At 46.0% G+C, this 24,244-nt stretch overlaps 2 long non-coding RNA genes across 2 annotated transcripts; one reads left to right on the forward strand and one right to left on the reverse strand.

Annotated features, from left to right (window-relative positions):
* Positions 1-5,869: 5,869 nt before the first annotated feature.
* Positions 5,870-18,196, reverse strand: LOC125617280. Its single transcript, XR_007348258.1, has 2 exons — positions 18,000-18,196; positions 5,870-6,032 (listed from the first exon to the last, which is right to left on the reverse strand). It is a non-coding gene; the product is annotated as an uncharacterized LOC125617280 (long non-coding RNA).
* Positions 17,159-23,899, forward strand: LOC125617281. The gene is made up of 3 exons (XR_007348259.1): positions 17,159-17,495; positions 22,367-22,438; positions 23,109-23,899. It is a non-coding gene; the product is annotated as an uncharacterized LOC125617281 (long non-coding RNA).
* The last annotated feature ends 345 nt before the right edge of the window (positions 23,900-24,244 follow it).

Raw genomic sequence — 24,244 nt, forward strand, 5'->3', positions numbered from 1 at the left:
CTTTGTCAGAGGTGAGTAGTGCTCGGGAACAGGTTCTCCTGGGGGAGGGCAGACAGACCAAGCCCATACGGAAAACCACTGTAGCGTGTAAATCGAGTAAAATGACCAAGTCCAGAATAAAATAAAGGCATCGATGTCTCTTTTAGATGCTATTCTTTTTTTTATGGTTAAGAATTTTATTATCAAAATTATAGATGCTATTCTTTACTCACATATATCAAAATGAAATAAAGATCAAAATTCCTAACTCAAAAATATCCTATCTGAAAAAAGACTAATGTGGAAAAATTTCCCTCTGAGATTTTCTGCACCCCAGTTTCCCTTTATCTCTCAGGGCACCCATTCAATATCCTGCAGCTGATGTAGCAGAGCTGAGAGCAGCAAAGAGAAGAGCAAGTTTTCTGCTCTCTCTGGAGGCTGCCCGGGCATGACATTTGCGATTCGGTATGGCTTCTTGGTCCCCAGCTGGTCCTGGAGGTCCACAGCATCCTGGAAGCCAAGAATACCTTCTGCCCCCTGATTTTGGCGCAGCGGCGGCCACTTCCCTCAGATGTGTGCCTCCCGGCAGCGATTCTTGCCTCGGGGCCTGCAGACTGGCACGCTGCAATATGCTCTACCTGGGGCTACACCTGAGCCCATATGGACCCTCAGCTGCTGCGGCATCCAGGGCCTGCCGGCAGAAAGGCGAGGACCAGATGGAGCATTCGATACCTGTGTGAGCCCGTCTGACTCGAGGCTGCTGGGGACTTGGTGTGCGGAAAATGGCAGACTATAAACATTTAAATAATAATCCCACCGCACAAGCTGACTCCTTCCCGCTAGGAAAGTGAGGGGGGAAAACTTTCTGGGAAAGATAAACCTCTGACGGAGTAGGGATGAACTTGTTCTTTCTTTAACAGAGAATAAAAGTCAAATGATTAAAAGCAAAGGAGGATCTAAAATGAGCTCGGAGGACAAGCGTGGAGTGATAGAAAGCAGAGGCGGACGAGCCAGATCTTAGCGTGGAAAATTGCTGTGCAACTTGCGCAAGTTATTCTGGCTTCACTGAGCCTCAGTTTCCCAGATGACAATATAAAACGAGTAGGCACTGGTAGTCAAGATGTGTAGCTAAGGAGTTTGTGCCCGGGTGCAAATCAGCACACACAGTGTCATCAGGGAGGTCTCCTGAGAAAGCACATGTCAGCTGAATTAAGCAGAGTGCTTCCAAATTTGACTATTTTACAGAATGGCTCGAACAAACTCCATACCCCACAGCAAAGAGGAGAAAAAACATCAAGAGCTCAGCAACAGATTATGGACAGGGTACTGTGAGTAGGGCTGGACTGGGTTACCCCTTTCAACATTCAAATACATACATTCAAATACAAAACAAATGCACAAAAGTTCTAAATTCCCCACAAGGGTAAAAAGAAAATATCAAGCATTTAGTTATTCCTGCTTTTCACAGTATTCATGAACCTCTGGTAGGCTTCATATAAAATGCATGCCCTTGGTGCCAGTTGCACAGGCTTCCTAGCTTCGTGGAGCTCCTGGATGGTGGGGTCCCTCCTTAGGAGAAAGCTATGCAATGATGGAAGGTATCTAGACAAAGAATCTGGAGCCCAGAAATAATGGAGGAGAGCATCCCAGCAGAGGAAAGGCAAACATCCCTGAAAAGGCACATAAAATATGTGGAAATGGGCAATTAACTTAAAGTGCAAGAGGGGAAGATGAGGAAGAAGGATGCCTCCGAGTCACAGATGACCTTGATCTCCAGGTGGAGGAATTTAACATCTCCTGCAGGTAATGGGGATGATTGCAGAGTCAAAGAACGATAGGGTAAGGTCAGGTCTATACTTTAGATGAACTTCAATGATGGCTTCATGGAGAGTGGATTAAGGATGGAAAAGTTGGAATCTAGTCCTAACTGGGTTAAATCCAGTTGGGAGGCAGCAACAGATTTTATCTTGGGGCAGAAAAATGGTGAAGCTTTAAAGTAAGAAGAGAATGAAGCAGATTTCAGTTATACTTTTCAGGGTGTTGCCTCCCATCATATTTTTGGATACACTCCAATCAGCACTTGGTCTTACTGCTCCTCTGAAATTTGTCCTTTGAAGGACACCAGTGACCCCTTCATGGATAAGTCCAAAGCTCAGTTCTCAATCTTGGCCCAAGGAGTGCACTGGCACAGTGAACACTGCCTTCTCCCATTCATTTTGTTCCTAGGACACCATATTGAAATGGTTTTCCTCTACCATACTGGATGCTCCTTCTCCAGGCCTGAAGTGGTCACTCTTCATCTGCGTGGATTGTTAATCATTGCATACCCAGAGCATTCAATCCTTTCTCCTTCCTTGCTACTTTCCAGACACAGGGTTCTTTCAATCTTCTGGATATGGTCCTTGGAGAAATCAATACATTATAAATACCCCCCCACACACTAGAGATTACCTGTTTCCTTTCTTAAAGACATCTTCAATTTATTTAATGAATACTTGGGATTGCAATAAAAAAGAAAATCTTTATAACCACAAGTGAAGAAGGCACTGGAACCCCAGAGGGGTGCTGGAACGCTGTGCTGCCGCAGTCCTGGAGCGTCCGTCATACCGTCAAGGTTTGGCACTTGAATTAGCATGACTGACACAGAAGGGAGGCATGGCTCAAGGCAACAAGAGCTGGGGAAGGAGAAGCAAAATCCTGCATGAAGCCAGAACTCCCAAGTGCTGATGGTTCAGGGAAATGGAAGCTAATAAAAGTCTGTCCAACAGCAGAGGGAGAAAAATGAGAAGATTATCTTGTCCTCGGTGGATAAACCATGTGTATTGTTAGAAACATCCCCCCAGAACTAAACCCTGGACTTCACATGGATTTGGACTTATAAATTACATTTCCTTTATTATGACGGAAACTTCAAACTATGAACTAGTGTTTTAGAATAGAAAATATGCCCCAGGATGGTTGAGACTCTTGACAGAAACAAATGAAAATCATGGACCAATCTGTACCTCCTGGGATTCTGATGGAAGGGAAAGCACAAGGGGGAGACTTAACAAAGATGAGTTTCCAAACAAAATTATAAAGATGAGAAATTTCCACTTGCAGCAAAATGGATGGAGTTGGAAGACATGGTGCCAAGTGAGATAAACCAGACCTAGAAAGACAAGTACTGCGTGTGTTCGCTCATATATTGGAGAGAAAGTCGACCTAAAGTGGAATGGTGATTTTTCGTGGTTGGGAATCCAGGCCCGGGAATAAAGGAAGTGTGGGTTTGACCAGTGCTTGCTGTTTCTGTGTGCTGAGGTGGCATGCTGAACCACATTCACAGGTACAATTGATGCAATGTTAATTAAAATATATGTATATGAAAGTGCCCATGGCAGCAGACACAAGGAGGCATGAGTATCTCAAGTCCTAATCGATTATGGAACCAAAAGAAGATTGTAAACTGGTATGTTTAAATGGCTGCCTAAAAAGACAAATGTGTTTTTAAAAATGTTTAGAAAGAATGAGAGTTACCAAATTGCTGTTCATTAAACCTAAAGAGAATGAAATAGAGCAACTTCTAATCCAGAATATAGTGATTAAAAATAAAACAAAATGGGAGATGGAAATACTTTCTAAACACAATTTAGCAGAGTATTAGAAAACTGGAAGGCAGATCTGCAAGAACCCCTAGGAAGCAGCAGAATGAGTGAGAGCACAACAGATTCAACAGGCCACACAGAGGCTGCAGTGCCTGGTAACGGGAAAGCCCGAAGACAGCAGGAAGGGAAGCCATGGACATTACTAGGATTCCTGAACTCAGCTTGGGAAAGAAGAATGCATTCTTAGTAGAATAGGTCAAGTGGTGTTTCCCTTAGTCCATCTGCCCACTTTTGTACTACTTCTATTTGAAAGATAATTATTTTATGTATGGTCTCATTTTTCTGAGTGTACATGTTGCAGAATCACATTGGTCATGCAGTCACATAGATACACACAGTAATAATGTCTGCTTCATTCCACTATCTTTCCTATCCCCACAGCCCCTCCCCTCCCCTCCCCTCCCATCACTTCCCTCTAGCTAATCTAAGGTAATGCTATTCTTCCCTAGTGTCCCTCAACTTATTACATATTAACATCTGCATATTAGAGAAAACATTNCCCATTAAATTCAGTCAGTCTTAAAGTAGTCCTGAATATCATGATATATATATATATATATATATATATATATATATATATATATATCACATTTTCTTTATCCATTCATCTATTGAGGGACACCTATGTTGGTTCCATAGTCTAACTATTGTGAATTGAGCTGCTATAAACATTGATGCATTACACTGTCATGTGTAACTAATTAAAATAAATAAAAAAATTAAATTGAAAGTGTATGTACACTATTCAATTGCCGCAGTCCGGCTGCAGCAAAATAACCGGGGAGTGACGAGCAACTTGTGTACATTGATACAGCAGGAGTGGGAGCCGTTTATTGTAGGACAGGAGGGGTATATATACGTTACCCACAGCTTATCTTAATTAACATAAACTAGATACAGCAGTCAACCAATAAGGAATCTGCACACTTAATGGCTCGCTGGCGTTACTTCACAAACCACTCCCTCTGGCAAAATGCCAGGCACCATCTTGACTTGTTTACAGACCCTAACATTCAATGATGAACAAGTGACTATGAAAAATGAAGGGTTTTTTCTTTTTTTCAATTTTCTGCTCTTCTCTTCACAGAGAAAACCAGCTTTAGCAGTTTTTTTGTGTCTCCCTCCACTCTATTTAGATACAAGTATTTAAATATAATACACATTCACATACACTTATTTTTACACAAACAAGAGAATACCATATAAACTTCATTTTATTTACCTTTTTAGAACACCAAAATTGGTCCAAAGAGGACATATAAAATTGACCCAAATGTTTGCATTTAATGGCTACATAATTTTCTCTTGGGTAATAATAGTGTGTGTGTGTGCACGCGCGTGTGCGTGTGTGTGTGTATGTGTGTGTGTGTGATGGTGGGATTTGAAATCAGGGCTTCACACATACTAGGCACATGTTTTCTCATTGAGCAATACCCCCAGCTCTAATTCATTTAAAAATATGTTATTTCTGTCTCTTATTTGATAAAAGTTGTTTTTAATCATTTTCTATAAATAATGCTACAGCAAAGGTTCTTATGCAGATATCTTTTCACATAATTTCTGTGTGAAGATAAGTTTATAAGATGATTGGTGTGTTAGAGTACATAAAAGTATCGATAGTGTCACTCCATTGTACAGAATGCCCTCATGATGGAACTTTAGCTGTGTATCCTTAGATTTCCAAATATTTGTGAGCTAAGCATTACTTCATTACTTGACTTTTCTTCTACAAAGCATCCAACAAAATACCCCAAATCCACACATGATTTAAATGTCATGTGTTTTAATTATAATATCTAATCCAGGTAAATATTTCAGTTCTTTTGCTAAAAGCTTTGTGTGGCTTTCAAAAGAAAACCAACTGTGGTAAGACATCCAGACGTGCCCCTTCCCTTTAACAAGTCAGGTCTCAAGATCCAACTCAAAATCTGCATCCCCAGCTTCAGTTGCTCTGATTTCCCCCAAATTGGCATTTGTCCACTTCCTCCCGGCCCCTGCAGTCCTCTGCCCTCAGTTAAGCACCAACGCGGTTCCTGCTGGGTCTGCCTCACCCTCCATGGCGGGCTTCCTGCCTCAGGCAGGTTCCTGTCCCCGTGCAGACCTGTCCCGGTGGCCAGGCTCTGGAGCAGCCTGCAGCCTGGCATCACATCCCCCTGAAACCAGGAAGCAGGGGGTACAGCAGTTCCAGACTTAAACCACAGAGCAACCCTAACTCCGCATAAAAGGAGAAAGTAAGAAGCAAAATAAACAGGATAATGGACAAAATGTATTTGTTTAAACTTTCAAAACTTCCAGAGTTGAAGATGAACGCTCAGGTGGAAACCTGCTTGTAGAGAGCGACGTCTCCTTGCTGTGTCATGGATCTCTCCTCTCTGAAAATCCGGCCTGGGGGAACTCCGCGCTCTGGAACTGCAACACACGAGGGTCCCTGTGCTTAGGAGTGAGGACCTAGTGGACTGGGGTGGTCTGAAAACAGCTCACCCTGTTGACCTCCTGGGACTGGAGCAGAGACGCCAGTCGGGCCAAGCGTCTAAATGAAGCGACGCTGGGTCTCCTGGAACGCCTGGGAAAGGTTTGTGGTATCAGAACCCATGAAGCCAAGGATCAACCCTAAAAATAGGCTGAGAATCCTGTGGGATTTGCTTAATACACTCAAGCAGCGGCACAGTTGGTTTTCTGGCTCTCTCCCCCTCCCTCAAATGCTCTCTGATGGCTCAAAGCATCCGCCCAGCAAGCCAGCAGCCCTCGGCCCAGGACTCTGTCTCCTCTGGTCTGCAACCTCTGAGTCCTGATGCCCTGGGCCTAATGTGTTCCTGCTGTATCCCCAGCAATCGTGAGATGGACAGCACTGCAGACACCCTTAGCACTCTACAAAAACCAACTTCCAGATTAGCAAGATGATGCAAAGTCACCTGGAATCACAAGATGCCACAAACATCCAAACGGTTGAGTCTGCAGTTTTTAAAATACTCATACAGGTAGTAATTCATCTTTCTATTTAGGAGGAGGATATTTTTGATAAGACGAGACTCCAAAGCCATGGATGTTTTCTGTATCATGTTTCAGAAAACAAAAACCGGCTCTGCTTTATTTGCTTGAGCTCCACAGAAGAGCCATGTTTAATTTCCAACAAAATAAATTTTCAAGAAAAACGACTTGGTCAGTGAATGTGAGGTGATTGCTGCTCGCATACCCCTTTAAGCTGTGCCCCGCAGTATGTGGGGTACCTGCATTTCTCTCCAACAGCTCGAGCTCCGGTCCAGATCCTCAAAGGCCCCATCCCAGAAACAGAGCTCAGGTCCCACGTTGATATTTTATTAGTTGACAAGCATTTTAATCTCTTACAAAGCAAATGAATTTCTTCCGAAACCTTACTTTCCTTCCCAGATGCAGCTATATTTCTACATGAAGCAATTACTCCAGGGGTCCATCGTACAGCCTCGCAAATCATAAATTTCCAGTCAAACAAATCACTTTACATTTGATTTCAACAAAGATAAAAGAAAAAAATAATTAAAGGTGCTGACTAAGAACTTTGGGAATTTGCTTAACTACTTCGTGCTTTAATTAAAAATATATGTATTGATGCGTTTCATTTCCCTGCGAGCAGCAATATGGAAACAAGTTCTTACCAGTTCGGAGCCGGGCCTTCCCATGGTGTGCTCTGCAGGTCTACCCACTCCTTCTCCTTTCGCTAATCAGTAATCAGTGCTTTTTGAGGTTTATGTGTACAGTGTGTAATTTGATTTTCTTCCCTGGGCTATTACATAGACTGAATACAGAGATTAAAAGCACCTATATTTAGAATCAAGAAATCATGCTATGTGTTTTTGCTTCTCTTCAATGATGAGCCCTGCACATTAATCAAGGTAGCAGGCTTCAAGTGACGCTGTGGGTTTCTGCTCAGAAGAGGCACCCACTCCTTCCCAGGGTCTCAGTGTTAGGAGTGGACCTAGGAGGCAGGAACCAGTGGGCTCCAGCTGGCTCCATTCATCCCATAAAAGAGTTCCTCTTTGATTCTCAGCCCTAAAACCTTGATAAACTTATGACACTGTGAACCTCCCTCCATGGTGATGATGACATTTTACTCCTCATGGTAAGCTGATGGTTTCTACAGAGAGAATGGCAGACTCTAGATGGTGTGAATAAAACCCACTGATTGGGATAGCCAGCCCAGCTGGCCGGGCCTTGTCGGTGCCCTGACTGACTGAATGGTAAGGATTGCACCTGGGTTGCTAGGACATTAGAACACACCGGATTTGACTGGAGATTAGAGCCTGGGACAGGTTTCCCTGAATTATAGGATTTTATAATGATGGAATTGACTGAAACTCTATACTTACTTTCTCTCAATTCTGTTGATTTATAGATGAGGAAACAATAGTCCAGGAAGCAAAGAGAATGGACCAGATATATTCAACTGATTGATCAGCAAAGCAAAAATACCATCAAAATTCTCTGGATCGCCAAACCTGAGTTAGTCCTAAAATGGCATGTATTTGAATGGCCTATATCTTTTGGAAACATTACAAAATCATCCAGAAAATTTAACATCTGATTTTTAATGCCTGGGGGAACCAGATTTGTGAATTTCTAATGAAGATACATTTTTTAAAGAAATTGGGGGAGATGTTTTATTTAATGTTTTTGAACAGTGATAACAGGAGAGTTGTTGATGTGTCTGAGTTATACCCTTGGGTTTGATAACCTCCTCTAAACCAGATATAATAGGATAGGGGAGTGATTTCCACAATCCAATAGGGAGAATTTCAGTGGCCTGATCTGGACAGAGTAGCGGTATCATTCAATGCCTGGGACGGACTCCACATGGACCGAGTTGGACAGTGCCTGTCCCCTCCCCCAGGGATTTTCTCACCTGCATGGTGGATTTACAGCCAGCATTCCTCTGCTCCTTACTTGGTGATGATGATGATGACGATGACTGCGTATGTCAGAGCCATGAGTTGGGCTGTACCCCCTGCTGGAGACCTGTTCCATTGGTACAACAGCACTCATCCGCACTGTACAGGGAAACTCTGGTACAACAGCACTCATCCGCACTGTACAGGGAAACTCTGGTACAACAGCACTCATCCGCACTGTACAGGGAAACTCTGTGCCAGGTTCTATGACCTTTTGTTTCCTGCCACACAAGTTGTATAGCAGTAATATCCTTAGTCATGTGTGATGACATTGAGGATTGGAAGGAGCATGAGTTAGAGATTCCTTATGCCCTCGTCTTCCTGGGGACACGTCATCTTGGGAACTGCCTGAGCAGGAACTTGTCCATCTCTGTACCCTTCACCAGCGTCCTTCCTGGGGAACTTGAGGGTCTGTGATGTCCTACTGGGGAGAACAGAGCCATCTGGTTTTTGCTGGCCCGTTTCTCTGTCACTTGTCGGCATCAGGCTGCCTTTCTCTCACTTCCGCAGGGCACTGTGCTCAGAGGCAACCGGCCTCCATTTCCAGTTTTGAAAGGTAGAAAAACACAAGAGTCAATGCCCATCTTCCGCCTTCAAATGCTCATTTCTACCGTGTGACACTGGACAATTCAGTTTCTCTGAACCTCCATATCTTCAGTTACAAAGGAAGGTGACCTTAATACTATTTCATAGGATTGTTCTCAAGTTTACAAAAGGCAGTTTCTTAAAAATGCTCAGAAGACATGAGTGGAATCAACAAACATGTTTCATGGATTCACTGTTCTTATTACTTGTGGTAGGTACATCCTGGGCTGGGTCTCCCAATAGATGTACAAACTCCAATTAACTGCTTCTGTTCCTAAAGATACAGGCCAGAGAGAAGTGCCAGACCCCATTCACCTAGCTTCCCAAGCAGCTAAGAGGGCCCTGAAAGCTCTGATCTGTAACTGGAGAGACCTGAGTACAGCTCTTCACTGGCGCTGTGTCGCCATTCAGGAAGGCGAGGACTTACCATTACCCCTAACCTTCTGACAGTTTGGATAGTAACTTCATAGATTTTGCTGAGCTGCAAGTAGTGCCACTGTAAGTAGCTGCTTCAGCACACTCGCAGGCAGGTCAGACTGCATTTAGACAGTTCATTTTCTAAAGTGTAAAGAATCTCTTACAATGGTGACTCTTTAATCATCCACATTTTTTTTTTTGAAATGACAATGTCAGGTTGTCATTTCTCCTCGTGCTTCTTGAGGTTGGGTGGACTGAGGGTCCATCTGGGGTCCATCTGGGCTCTGGGGCCATCGGGAGAAAGCATGAGCATCCAGAGCAGCTTTCCTGGGTTTAATGCAGGTACAAATCACCAGGGAGCTTCATGAAATGTGCATCTCACTCAGTACTGGGGAGGCGGGCATGGAGAGGGCTCTAACAAGCTGCCTGGTGATGCCCGCCCGGGCTGCTGTACCACCAGGTCCTGGACAACGAGAGAAAATGCAGCAGAGCTTCCTGGTGCTGCTGAGGCTTTTAAGAGTGGATGCTACAGAACCAGCATCTGCCAGCACCTTCGTGATGCAGCCACAGTCCTGGAGATGTGGCCTGAGCCTAAATAACAAAACGAGAAAACGGCCTCCGGAAATAATCAGTTTCTCTACCAGGGATAGCTGATGTCACTGATTCAAAAAATTGGGGGATTTTTTTCAACTAGGAAGTAGTCTTCATATATTTAATAAAATTCCTTTTGAAGTCGTGGGGGGAATGTCCTAGCCCATCACCTTGGAATTCTTCTCAGAAAGCTCTTGTAGGTCAGCCAAGTTTGCCCTTACCAAAACACATAGTGACCTTGATCTTGAGAGCTTAGTCATTAGCTGATCATCAGATGTGCTATTCTTGAGAAAAACTTCATGCAATTACATACTATTACATAGCACCTTTTCTAAGGCTGCACATAAACTACATTATTTACTCTTGGTCCAATACACAATCATTATGGTTTTCAATCAATCAAATCTCATCAGCAATGCTTTAATTTTTCAATTGCATAAAGAGAAGCACAGGAGGGTTGTGACAGATCCAAGATCACATGGAAATTTAAGAAGAGAACAGAGACAAATACCCATTTGATGGGCTTCCAGTTTAATTTCTGTCTATGTCACTACAGTATGTAACTCTTAAATACCATTAGACCTTATTGTTCATGGAGTCTGCACTTGTCAATTCTCCTCCTTTCTAAAATGTTTTTGCAATGCCCAAATCACTCCTCACTCCTTTTCATAGTCATTCACTAAAATGTGCAGAGCAGGGAAACTGAGAGGCCCATCACCCAAGTTGCCTGCTGAGGTTCAGTGGAACCCACTCTACCCTTCACGCTGTGGCTCCCACACTGGAGCAAGTATCTTGGTTGAGATCTTAGAATGCCATATTGTTTTCCTTTTTGTTGGTGATTCCACTATTTAAAATGAAGTCCATGTGTAATTCTGAAGCATTAAATGGGAGAAGACTGAGAGATGCCTCCTAGTAAAACTACACACGCCAGATATAGTGCTGCTGGCTATGAGTTCAACACTGATTGATCAGCTGTATATTAAATGTGGTGGCATTAAACAGAACCATGCATAAAACATGTTCAACCTGTTGATCACTTGATTCACAGTCAGTATTCAGAATTCAGGGTTCCCAGTGGTTTCATAGAACACGACAAGGACCCACAGCGAGAATGTACTATAGCCTCGGTCTTGCACATCGTCCTGTTCCGGCATCTGCTGCCCATTAGGTTTTAAATACCTTGGTACATATTCCCAGAGGGTACCCTGCTTAATTATCACTGACTTGTTTCCTAGGGAAACTCAGAAAGGGAACTTACATGAGAGTCAAAAAAATGAAGTAATCAACCTGTTAGAAGAACAGAGAAGAGAAGGAGTCCCTGGCACCTGGAGGATGGTGATATAGAATAGATACATATGCATGTGTGTGTGTGTGTGTGTAATATATATATATTATATATTATATATATTATATATTTATATATATATATAAAGAGAAGAGTCTATACTTTGGCCTGTAGGGACACAAATCTCAGATTCAAAAGAACAACAACAACAAAAAAAACTTTCTGCAGGTCACTGTGTTTAGGGCTTACCATAACAGGCACTGTATATCAAACTTGTTCATTAAACCATCATCACTTCCCTGGTGACACTGTCTTCAATATCATCTTGTTTGTTTTCATTTTCCTATGTGTCTTTTGACCAACCGAGCATTCACAGTAGGACAAGACCTTTTAGGATCCCTCATCTCCTTTTGCTTTGAATTTCACAATCCTCATTTTATAATTTTCTGTGCTCTGTCCTAAAGGAGAGTATCCTGTCACCAGCCACCATATCACGACCTCGCAGATACTTATAACAGCCACTGTAGACACTTGGTCTGAAATTTTAAATTCATCATCATTCTGGTACGTTCCTGTTTTATTTATAGGCCCTCTTTTCTAACAATTGAAGGACACAGTTTTCTTCTTCCCAAACTCTCTGTGGGGACAATTCCCTGGCTAGCCAATGAGTTACTGAGAGGATGCTGGGAAGTCAGCCTGTGAACGTGGCTCTGGGACTAGCCCGCAGAGCCAGGACCAGCATGCGATGTTCTACTTCCCCTGGGAGCCAGCCACAGCTGCTCACCTTCCCCAAGTAGACAGGAAGCAGCGTGGCAGTGGGCAGGACCCACGGGGCCTTCCCTCCTCGGGACCTATCGTCATGTGTAGGGCTGAGGACTAAATGCTATCCCGTCAACGGCCTGACTGTACCATGTCATTTACCCTCAGGGAGGCAGGGGATGGGGGCCCAAGCAGGGTCCCATCCCAATGTGTAAGAGTGGCTTCTTTCAATGACACCATTCAATGACATCATGATTATTTCCTTTTCTTCTGGAAATGCAAATATGGATGGACCATTTGCAAACTTGCATGACACCACCAAGGTCCATCTTTCGCTCTCACTATTATTCCTTTGTCAATAACTGATCCAGTCTTCTCTGGTTGTTTTATAAGATTTCTTCTGAAAATCATGTACAGTTTTATGGCAAGGTCTATGTCTAGGTTTTGAAAAATGATTCTACTTATGAAGAGGTAATATTTTTCTATCTGAAGACTAAGGGAATTTTTAACTTTGAAGAAAGCCTATTAAAGGTGGTTTTTTGAATTATTTTTATTGCATAATATCTTGCTTTTTATTGACTGCTTCTTTTGGATATATTAAGCATACTTACATGTTAGACTTTTTCCCACTGGCCCTAATTACTTTACTATAATTTATATTAGTCACTGGGTCTTCTGATGCATCTTCTCAGCAGTGAGATTCCACCTTTGTCTTTTATTTATAAACACTTTTCCAGCTGAGGCAATTTTTCAAGGGAGTTTTTCTCCAGAAGTGCTCTGCAGTTTGGAGGTATTTTATGGCATAGTTTCAAATCAGTTTTTGACCAGCTTACCTCTGATTTTCATGCATTAAAGTATAGGTGTAAAGTCTATGAGACCGACTCTGACTCTGTCCATGAGCTGTGGCCAGCTCCTTACTCCTGGAGCCTGTCTTTGAGCTGCAGACAGAGAGGTTCTAGTCCCGGCTTAGGACTGGCACAGCCCTTGGTTATATGCAAACTGTCCAAATTCTTCCTCCCATGGTCCCTGTTTTCCTTCACCTCTGTTTCAGCGCCCTCTGGGGCAGCCTGAGGAGTCCCCACCTGGCTGGTCATGGCTCCGAGTAGAAGACATGCAGTGCCACCCTCCCACCATAAAGGAGCCCAGTGGAAACAGAAGACACACGCCACCGATCCAGCACAAAGGTCTTGCTCTGCTTCTTGAGAGCTTCCCTAGCAACAAGTCCCCTCTCAGGCGTCCATGCCTTGTATCTGAGCCACAACTGAGTAGGGCTTGCAGGTCAGGGAGGCGCTCATGAGGACCGGATGGGAACTAAGCCAGGCATGTGGGAGTGGATTCCCTTGAGCACTCAGTGGAGAGGTTTCCTCTCTCCCTGAAGTCTTCTTCAGGCCTCTGGGCAGGCCTCTGGGCCTGTGGCCCTGTGGGCAGGCGCTGACCTGTGCAGGGCCAGGGGAGCCCTGTGCTGTCCCTTGCCACAGGCCCTTGTGCACTCAGGCACCAGGTACAATCCGCAGCCTTTTCTCTCTCTAGGGTCACTTCCTCAAGGACTGCTCACCTGGCACCTCGGTGGTCACCCTCTCCTCTGTCCACCCCGCCCCATTCCCAGTTTTGTCCTGTGGTTCATGCTGCTTCTTTGTCCCCCTCCCTACTCCTCCCTCCCTTCTTGCTCTTCCACCACAGACCATAATGTCTGTGTCACTGAGCCCAAAGTTCCAGCCATTCACCACCATGAACTTGGTCACTCTTCCTTGAAGACAAGGAAAATGAACCTTCTAATGTCCCCTTGAAAGAGCAGATCCTTTCCTTCCACCATTATAACGCAGCCAACAAAGGAAGGAAATGTCACAGGAGGCGCAGGGAAGCCCTGGTGTTATCATGCTGTCAACACCGGCTCTGGGGCCACTGGCCTAACTCTGCCTTCAGGGCTAATGACCTACTGAGGAGGTGGTGACAGAGGCCCACGGAGACCCACAGCGCTGCGTCACATCCACGGGTGACCAGAGCTCAGTGGTCCTGGCATTTTCCTTCAAGAAGCGGAAAACGCGCTCTGTGTTAGAGATCAGAACACGTTAGCCAGTAAGAAAGAGAGGGGCTGGGGAAGGAAAGGGGAGGATGGGAGAGTACCGCTCATAAAAGGGACAAAAGAGAGTTTTCCCTCCTGGAGGGAGCTGCAGGGTGGAGCAGGTAGACAGCGCTGGATTCTCCAGGGAGGAGCTTACAGGGCTGTGGGACCAGTGCCAAATCCATCCCTGGAGGGAAGTGCGCAGCGGGCAGCAGGGTGTTGGGCAGGCCTGAGGGATGGGCTGGCTCTGTGCAAGGGCTGCGCAGGACCTGGCGGGGCCTCCGGCTGCAGACGCGCAGAACAGCGTGTTAGTGCTCTGTGAGGGGCTCCCCACAGCGCTGCTTCCCAACCCTGTGTCACTCGGCTGTCTGTCCCTGTGGCAAACACACAGGAAAAGCAGCGTGAGCTTTGGAGATTTCAGTCCACAGCCACTGTCCCCACCTCTGGGGGCTTCAGGTGAGGCACTGAGCTCACGGCGGAACACAACTGCTCACCTGGCGGCCAGCAGGAAGAAGGGCGGACAGGGACAATGCACCCTTCAAAGCCAGGCCCCAGTGACCTCACCTTCCCACACTCACCTCCTGACGTCGCCGCTGTCTCCAGGAGCAGCAGAGGCTGGAGGGGACGCTTCAGGTGGAGACCACGGGCTTTATCAGTGGGCTGCTCTTCAGAAACTTACCTTCCATAGAGAGAGAGTTGATGATCTCCCCCAGGGAGGTGAGACGAGGGTAGGGTCAGCGCCCCAGCCACTCACTCCCCAGCTCTGTGCACCCTGAGGCCCTGAAGCCTCTCCCAACTATGTCCCGAGGCTCCCCGGCCCCGCTGAGGGCCACACAGCCCCGGAAGCACTCCATCCTGCCCAGGAAACACGCAGGTGCTGACAGCAGATCTCACGCCACCTGGGTGGCTCTTGAGAACCTGGCCTTGGGGAAAGGGGGCCTCAGGAAAGGGAGTGAGCACCTCCTGCCCGACAGTCCCAGGAATGCAGAGTGGGGCGAGGGGCATGGAAATTGTGGACAGAGAAGAACAGAACAAACTCAGGGCAAGGCAGGGAGACAAAAGCAAGGGAGCCCGGGGGGAGCGTCATGGAGTAGGACACCAGCACCCAGCCTGGAGGCTCTGTGCAGAGGGGCAACCCTCCCGACCTGCACTGGCCGCCTCATGGCATCACAGATGGCAGCAGTGGCACTGTTCACCATGCACGTCTCAGTGCGTCACTTCATGTTGAAACCCTGCGAGAACTGGCTGTGGTTTCCAGGATGAAGTCTCCCTTTCCCCTGGTGAGACAGCTGAGGCTGCACATTTGCCCCAGCACCTGAACGACCATGGGCTGTGCCTGACCTCACCAAGGCCAGTCTGGTCTCTCCGCTCCTCCTTCCCCTTCTCTTCCCTCGTCTTCTCTTCCCTCCTCTTCTCTTTCCTTCCTATGTCTCTCGCCCCCTCCTTTATCCTTCCTCTTCCTCCCCTCCCCTCTCTGGTCTTCTGTTCCCTCCCTTTTCCTCCACTCCTCTTCCTACAGCCCCCTTGTCTCCCCTCCTCCCCACCCTCTTTCACCATCGCACACTTAGGACCCTACCTCACTTCTTTTGCTTTCTCTCTCTCTCTCTCTCTCCTCTCTCTCTCTCTCTCTCTCTCTCTCTCTCTCTCTCCTCTCTCTCTCTCTCTCTCTGGATCTTTGCATAGGCTGATCCCCCTGCCCTCAGGGCAATTCTATCCACACTTACAAGCTGATTCCCTCACTGAGACCGTCTGACTTTCCCCAAATTGTTAAGGCATGTCTTTTTCCTCCACCAGATTTAAAGTGTGGTATGTTCAAGGATGAGCTCCCAGTACAGCATGGGCCGAGGGGAAGCATCTGATAAATACTGGAAGGAAGAGAAGGAGAGAGGAAAACAGCCAAGAGGGAAGGAAGGCAACATTTCCAAGCCACTCTGCCTGGAGTGCTGCAGTCATCCCAGGAAAATGAGACATCTCCAGCACCAGGTGCCCCAGGTCCCTGCTCCACCATCCTGTGGTACTGCCCTGGCCCTCATGGTTCATGCAGTACCTTCACACACAGGGACGGGGTGGAGGTGGGGAGAAGATCCTGCCCTCCATCTAAGGAGTCAAACCAAAGTCAGACCCAACTCCATTTCTACCTCATTAGTCAGTGCTGAGGACCATGGCAGCGTGAGCTGGTGGCAGAGCTGGGAAATGCATTATTCTAAGAGGACATCATAAAATTCCTTCTGTTACTATGGAGTAGTGAAAAGTAAGTTCTAGTCCTTCAGTGGTTTTTCACTACGCTAAGAACTTCTTGCACCAATAGCTTGGTGATTCTTTTCTGCAAGCCTACAACAAAAACAGAATTCTAGAGTCTTAAAATTGACACTAGTCTCAATTGCAAAGCTGCAAGGAGCAAAACAAAGCAAAAAATAAAAGTGAAGCACTCAATAAACAACAGAATGGAGAATAACAACCTGACATACAGAATCATACGAAAATAGGCAATGTTTTCTTTCAGAATCCACACCCACCACAAACACACCTCCTTCGAATTTAGTAGCATTAAACAAAAACAAAGTTGTGCTTTGCTGAGACTTTTAAGTCAATATGTGGCATGCCTGCCAGCATTCCAAAGAGGAGCCGGGATTTGATAAATGACATAGCACGGTCACATCAGAACATCATAATCAACTGTGAATTCAAAATATTGCTATGCTGAGGACAAATGTTTGCTGCAGTTTGGCCTGGGAGGGGACAAAAGCAGGTCATTGAGGCATCCAAGTGTTTCTCCTTGCTCCCTGCAACTCTGCCCAACACTGGACTGGCAGCTGGGTGGATTGAGTTCTATCATCCATTAATGGGAATGGATGACAGAGTGTCAGCAACTTGAGTGTCACATGTGCTGTGTGGCTGGGGCCAGAGGTCTGGGAGATGGAGTGTGGTGGGGCCATCTGTCACCCGAGGCAAAGATGTGCTCCAACCTGAGGCAGCGCACGACACCCAGGTCTCCACCTGATGTTAGACAGCCTGTTTCTTTATTTAAAAGAAAAATAACTAGGGCCGGGTGCCAGGGAGGAGGCATGGGCCCCCCGCCCTCAGCAGCAGGAAAGCTCATTAGCTTAATCTTCAAGCACTTGCAACAGAAAGCAAGCCTGCTCCAGAGAGCCCAGAGAAAGCAGATCTCGCCTCCTCCAGCAACTGGGGTGCGGCAACATGGAGCTAGGACCCTGCGCAACCCTGCCTGGGATTTGTCCCCCTCCATCTGGGTGAGGGGCATGGCGCCTCACTAAAATCCCTTCTCTGACCTCTGAAGCACAAAGACCTCTTCTTCCTCAAACTCGGCAATGGTTCTGAACCCATCACTATTAAAGCATCCTGCTTCACACTGTTTTGATGATTTCTATGTCCACACCCAAGCCTTATTATTCAAAATTCGACTTATGATAGTTCTTTGCAAACCTGATAGGTTTGCAACCCAGAGCAAGAGTTCATCTGAAATAAGGAGCTCGCCACTCTGAATATAAATTGGATCCTGCCACACTCTCCCAATTTCTCTAGCACCGCACAAGCTGTTTTATCAAAGAATGACCCTGGATTAACTGAACTGGTAACGTGTAGATAGCTTCTGATGTGGTCATGATGGTGGCCCTGTGGTTCACTGAAGCCCAGAGCTTGGCTACCAAAACTCACCCAAAGTCTTCTTGCCATGCGGCCTGTGTTCGGGGTAACAGGGAGGTCACTTTGGGAAGCAGGGTTTGTAGCAGACTTACCTCCCACCATGTGCATGTGAGGAAGGAGATTCCATAGGAAGGCTCTGGGGCTGAAGGGTGGGAGGACGGGAAGGGCTAGTTAGCGCCATCAGAGTGCCCTGGAAAGCACTGGCAGGGAAACGCTGAGAGCCTTGGAAGATTCGCTGGAATTGGCCTCACTGTGGGTTTACACGGCTTCCTTGCCCCGTTCCATCTGAGCCCAGATGGTCAGGTGGAAAGAAAACAGCTAACTGGCCACAGCCCCACCCTCGGTACAGTGAAGTGGCCCTGCTGCCTTCACAGGCACTGGGTTTCCTCAGATGGATGACTTCTCTACACCTTTCCAACGGGCCAGGGAGTTTCAAAGACACACAAGGGTGACTTCGGAATGCTCATGCACTTTGCCCCTGAGAGTCAGTGGTCAGGAGATGGCTGAGTCTCTGAATTTAGGGACAACTGTGAACAAAGGGCGGTGGAGGCAGAGCAAGCCTTGGGATCTTGATTGAGGGCCTTCCCAGGTTTCAGCAGTGCAATGGCCTGAGGGGACGTGGAGCCGGACCTGGCTGCAGAGAAGCAGCTCCAAGCCCAGGAGAAGTCCAAGCCTCTGCTCCGGCTGTTTTCCTCCCTTAGCAGTGGGGCCAGTCGCTGTTTCTAAATGCACGCTCCTTGAGGAGTGGGTTAGGGAGAAGAGGGTGCTGTCCAGTTAGAACAATGATCACAAAATACCCCAGTCCCCACCATGTCGTTCACAAATGGAAATGTTTGAGACATTAGAAGACTGACAGGTGGTGGGGAGAATTCTGCCTTTCTAGAGATCAGTAGAAAGACTGATTTGGAAAGATGATAAGGAACATGGATTCCTAAAATAAAAATAGGCTTTCCGAAGTGAATTTTCCTGGGTTGAATTAACAGCCCTGTGAGGCAGCGAGTCCTTTGACCATCTGGCCAGGTCTGGAGGAGGCCGGATCACTGTCTGCACAGGCCTGCAGGACGGACTCCTACCTTGAGTGGTCTCAAGTCCTCCACAGATCCACGTGAGGGCATTATATGTGGGAGAGGACAGGCTCAGGAGCTCAGGGTCCCAGGCACTGGTGGCTCTGGGCACACAGCTGGGCAGTACTGACCAACAAGAGGCACACGACACACACAGCAGCTCTCACAGAGCTCCCCCCTGGGCCCCTCTAGATGCTGGGCGTCTAAAATGCTGAGCTATATTCTCCTGGGAACTGGGGTTCATGCTTATCTTTTTTGGGTTATATAACCAGTAAATAAAGGAACTGAGATTTTAGGGCCTGTACAACCCCAAAACCTGACCCTTGTGAGTGTCTTCCACAGGCTTTATGCACAGATGAGATGATCTTTTCTGAAGTCCTTTGTTCTATAATGTACCTGACAGCAGGACCCGGGTGTCACCTTCTTATCATTTAATGGAAATTTATTGAGCATCTGATATTGGCAAGGACCATGAAGATGCATAAAAATGCTCCTTCCCCTCAAGGAAGCAGGACAGCTCATAAGAATGGTCCCAAAGCACACACTACACTCGGGATGGGCGGAATTCTGTCTGATTCCATCTTCCCGCCATGTTCACGATGCAGAGATGGTCACCCTCTCTAGACGTGAAGGCACTGAGGCACACACCATGGAACTGAACACATGGGATCTTCACTTAAGAGTGGGACCGAGATTTGCATCCTGGTCTTGTCTCCACACACCTTACATGCACAGGAACGTCCAGAGGGAAAGGTTAGACAGCACTGGAGACCAGAATAGTCCTGAGCATGGCTGCTGATGCCGGTGCCAGTGGCCTGTGAGCCCCTGTGTGCTCTAACCCAGGGTGCTTGTTGCTTTCTGTGGTCCTAACACTGCAGCCTCTGGGTAGGACTGGGAGCACCAGAGGCACCCACCTTCTCCAACTGACAAGGGGGGCTAGCACTGTCACTTTCCCCTTCCCAGGGAAGAAGCTGCTGTTGGCCAGTGCGTGGTGAGCAGAATCTCCGGCTCTGTGACGTGTACAGCCCACCTGGCCTCCACAGACAGGGCTTTCCTCACCCTCCTCAAAGGTCTCATGGCCAGTTGGCCCAATCATACCCTCTACTTAAAAAAATGAACCATGCAATATGGAGAATAACTATAATGTGTCCTTAGTCAAGTGTCATTAGGGCTCTGTCCCGAATACGCGCCACTCACCAGAGAACGAGGAAGTTCCATCACAGTCACTCATATGTGCTGCCCTGGTAGTCTAGGAAGAGCTTCCCGGGCCTGCTCATCAGACTTCCCAGCATCCCAAGGTGTCGGATGGGTCACTGTCCTCTCCCTGTGGCTGAGCATCTCACTTAGGTGAGGCCACGTGCTGTGGAATATTGGGGCACCCTGCTTAGGTAGTTAAAATCACAGCAAGAGATTTATATCCCATTTGGGGGATGAAGAGGCTGTTGTGCACCTCACAACACCAACCATGCTTTGTGCTGAAAAACAGAAATTGGGTTTTCCATTGCCTGCCTTCCCACTGGGTCTGGATTCTGGAACATGGCACTACTCTGTGGAGCGCCCCTTCAGTTGGCCCATGAAGATGGACTCAGCGGGAGGAGGTCAGAGGAAGTGCAGATCTTCTCTGGAGTCTCTGACAGTCCCCTCTTGGTGGTTCTCCTGATGACCTTAGGTGCTGGCCACGCATCGGCCTCTGTGCACCTCCCAGCAGCGCGGCTGACCCCTGGGTCTCCCCTGCCCATCGCTCACCTCCTGGGGACTGCGAACGTGTTGCACCAGCCACTTTGCCTTTGCCATGAGGAACATTGCTGACCCTTGGACGGGAACGTGAGTGTCTTAGTGGCAACACACCCAGAAACTGCGTCTTGTATTCCGATAGCTCCACAGACCTGGCCAAACAACAGTTGCTTTTTTGTGCTAAAATGTGATGGAAAGGGATGGGCCAAGGAGAGGCTTCCAACCCCTGAGAGGTACCACTTGGAAAAAGAGCTCATTCCGAGAAGAGAGAGCATGACCTTCAGAACTGGGGTAGCTCCCTGCTGTGCACACAGTGCAGGGGTGCTGGTCAGAGTGGCGGGGCCAAGGTGTAGGAGCGTGTCTGTCATGGGAAGCAGCCTAGCATCCTGAGTGGCCTGGGCAGCTATGAGCACTACTGACAGAACTTACCACCTGACAAGAGAACGACATGAAGGTACAGACTCCCGTGTCCTCTTCTGAGGAATGGAGCTGCTACTGCTGCCGCCATGGGCAGCTTTAATGACAGAGGTTCAGGGAAATCGTGCAGAGCAAGTGGGATGTCTGTCCACGTGGTAATGGCCCCCTCCACAGGAGCTCTGCAGGGACCCAGGGGGTGCAGAGTCCTCAGAAGTGGTCTCATCTAACCCCCAACCTTCCAAAGGAGTTCTCTACATCCCTTTCGCAAATGAAGAGATTGATCACTAGGAAAGAGAGGAACAGTGATCATCAGGATTACACATGTGCAGGTTCATCTAGTGATTCAGGCACAAACTCTGTAAGAGAAAAACAAAAGGGCCATGTTATCAAGTTCTGGGCTTCCTAAACTCACTCAGTGGCCAGCATCTGGAAGTCACTTCACTGCTTTGGTCAATGGAAATAGAGTAAATAAGAATATATTAGCCACAACCATGAGCATTCAATGATCCTTAGTATAATTCAGGCTCTGTGCCTGGCCCAAGAAATACAAAACATATGTGTGTGTGTGTGTGTGTGTAAATATATATATATATATATATATATATATATATATATATATATATATTTAATATTGTATATATATATATTAATTTTTGTATCCATCCATCAAAAATATATATGTACATATATGCCATAAACTACTATGTAAATGTGTATGAATACCCATTGTGTAAATATATATTTTTGTGTGTATATACATGTATGTATATCAAGAAGCAGTCACTAACATCAAACCTAGAATAGAATAAGCATTAAGTCTTGGTTTCCTCTTTTCTTTCTTTCTTTTTCCATTTGAGAAGATAATGAAATAAAAGCAGTAACAAAAGAAACCACGGTAGTTTGATGCCATCTTACAAATCACTCTCAAATGTCTTTTCTTTGCAGGAATGCTATTTGTTTACATCTGAAACGCATTAGAGATAACCCTATCCAGTCTGTCCATCTTTTGAAGACATTTTTAGGGTAGCAAAATACACCTTTTTTAATTTAAGGATAAAGTAAAATCAATTTTGTTGTCCCTGTCTACCTTTCAAAGGCTACAGGGAAATGTGTTCAGAGCCTACTTCATCTTGCATCATTTGTAGAATGCTCTCTACTGCAGAAGTATCATATTACTCAAAAAGACCTTGCAGTTGTATCAAGTCACAATTGTCTTCTGTGTGTTTTGTTTGCATTTCTCCAAGCCCACCTCTGCTGAACAGGTCCATCCATCAGGAATAACTTCAACCAGTACCAGCACCAACAAACAGGCACAGGTAGGTCCAAAGACCTCATAATTAGTCATCAGTAATAAGAAATCTATGCTTTTAAGTTGAAGCTCCCCTTCTACTTTAGATACTAATTATCTTAAAGGTAAAGCTTCAACTTGAGCTATAAGAACTAGCTTTGTGAATCTGGTTTTCAGAACCGATGGAGCTCTCCGGGGACAGCAGAGTCTTGCTGAGGTATGTGATGTTCTAGTGGCGCTGCTCTGACTACTCACAGTCCCTCCCACGGAACAAAGGAGCCAAATGTCAGGAGTTGAGGCAATGACTTTTTCTGCATAGAGAACTCCACATTTAAATAGTATTTATGCATCAAGAATTAACTCATCTTAAGATAAATTCACACTTCCCCTCTCCAATGGATGCTGAAATAATAAAATATAATTAAAGTGAATGTAATGGACGAGTGCTTCTTGGGAATGTCATGGTCACCAAACTGTTTCTCCCCCATGGCAGGGATCGGGTGCTTTTATTATTTTATTCCCCTGATGCTATCTTAACTTTGGGAGGAAGGTTAAATTATTCGGAAAGCTATGAACCATCTACATATTTATTCTTTTTAAAGGTTCTGTGGTGTGTTAGCATCTGTATTGCCAGAAAACAAAATTTTCTTCAAAGTTATTCTTGGGCAGGCCTGGGACTCAACCCATATGTCTCACAGTTCCTTGCAGCTCCAGCGCTATTCCTGTGACTGTTCCAAACGTGTCTGCAGAGCTCTTTGCTTCCGTGAATGTGTGGCGCCACCTATGGGCAGGACTACAGAAGTTCACTTTCTTTTATCAGAAGACAAAGCTTCAAGCATTTCATTAAAATGTTGGGGTTTGAGGGTCTTTAAGATTTCAGAAGCACGTGTGTGAAAATTAATAAACTGTATTAATTATTTTCTCTGTAATAATTTTAAGAGTCAGTATTCTGCCACTGAGGTCCTTAGGCTAGGTAAATCAGTAGAGAAAGACAAAGAACTATTTTCTCACTGTAAGCTCTCTGAAAATGTTTGCTTTGGCTCTGCTTTCTGAGCCATCTCTTGGAGAGATCAAATGCACGTCTGTGCACCAGCTCTTAGAAAGAGAAGAACACCATATAAGCCCAAGAAAAAAATAGCTACCCGTCACAGAACTGAGAGCCCAGCCTTTACTGTTGCCTTTCACCATTTTGTAGAGATAGATACAGTGTCAAGACTAACAACTCCTCCTGGACAGACAGCTAGGCAGAACTTCATAGTACCCTTATTCTCATAGAAACACTTGCAGCTAGGGCAACTGTAAAGCTTTTGGATTTCCTGTGCAGGCTGGACTTCTTGCTCCCTCTGTAGCCAGCAGACCGAGCTACAGAAGAGTCTGAATCTTATCCTTTCGTGAATATGAAGGGGAATCCACAGAAGCAAAAACGTTCTTTCTTTGACACTAAATACCCCACTTTCTATCTTCCTTTGCCTCTTCATGACAGATATCACGGGTGTATACATATGTCCAAACTTCTTCAGACACATCCACAAAATATGTGCAATTTGTCATATATCAATTATGCCTCAATAAAGCTTTCCAAAAATTCAGAGTTGGATGGAAGAGGGAAATGACTTTTAATATTTCTGCTAATCCATCTGCCCAAATGATGGCCATTTTTCCCTTTTTAATCTTCAGCATAACAAAGAGCAGTTGGCCAGCTATTGATGGTGAAACTCAGCAGTCAACTACCTTGTAAATTAGAAGCTGTGGTTGTAAAAACGGATTTGTATATCACCGGGAGTGGAGAGTGTGTCTGCCTTGTAAATTTAATTAAACAGCAGGTGCAAAAATC

Source organism: Marmota marmota, unplaced genomic scaffold, assembly GCF_001458135.2.
Source record: "Marmota marmota marmota unplaced genomic scaffold, marMar, whole genome shotgun sequence".
NCBI classification, from domain to species: Eukaryota; Metazoa; Chordata; class Mammalia; order Rodentia; family Sciuridae; genus Marmota; species Marmota marmota.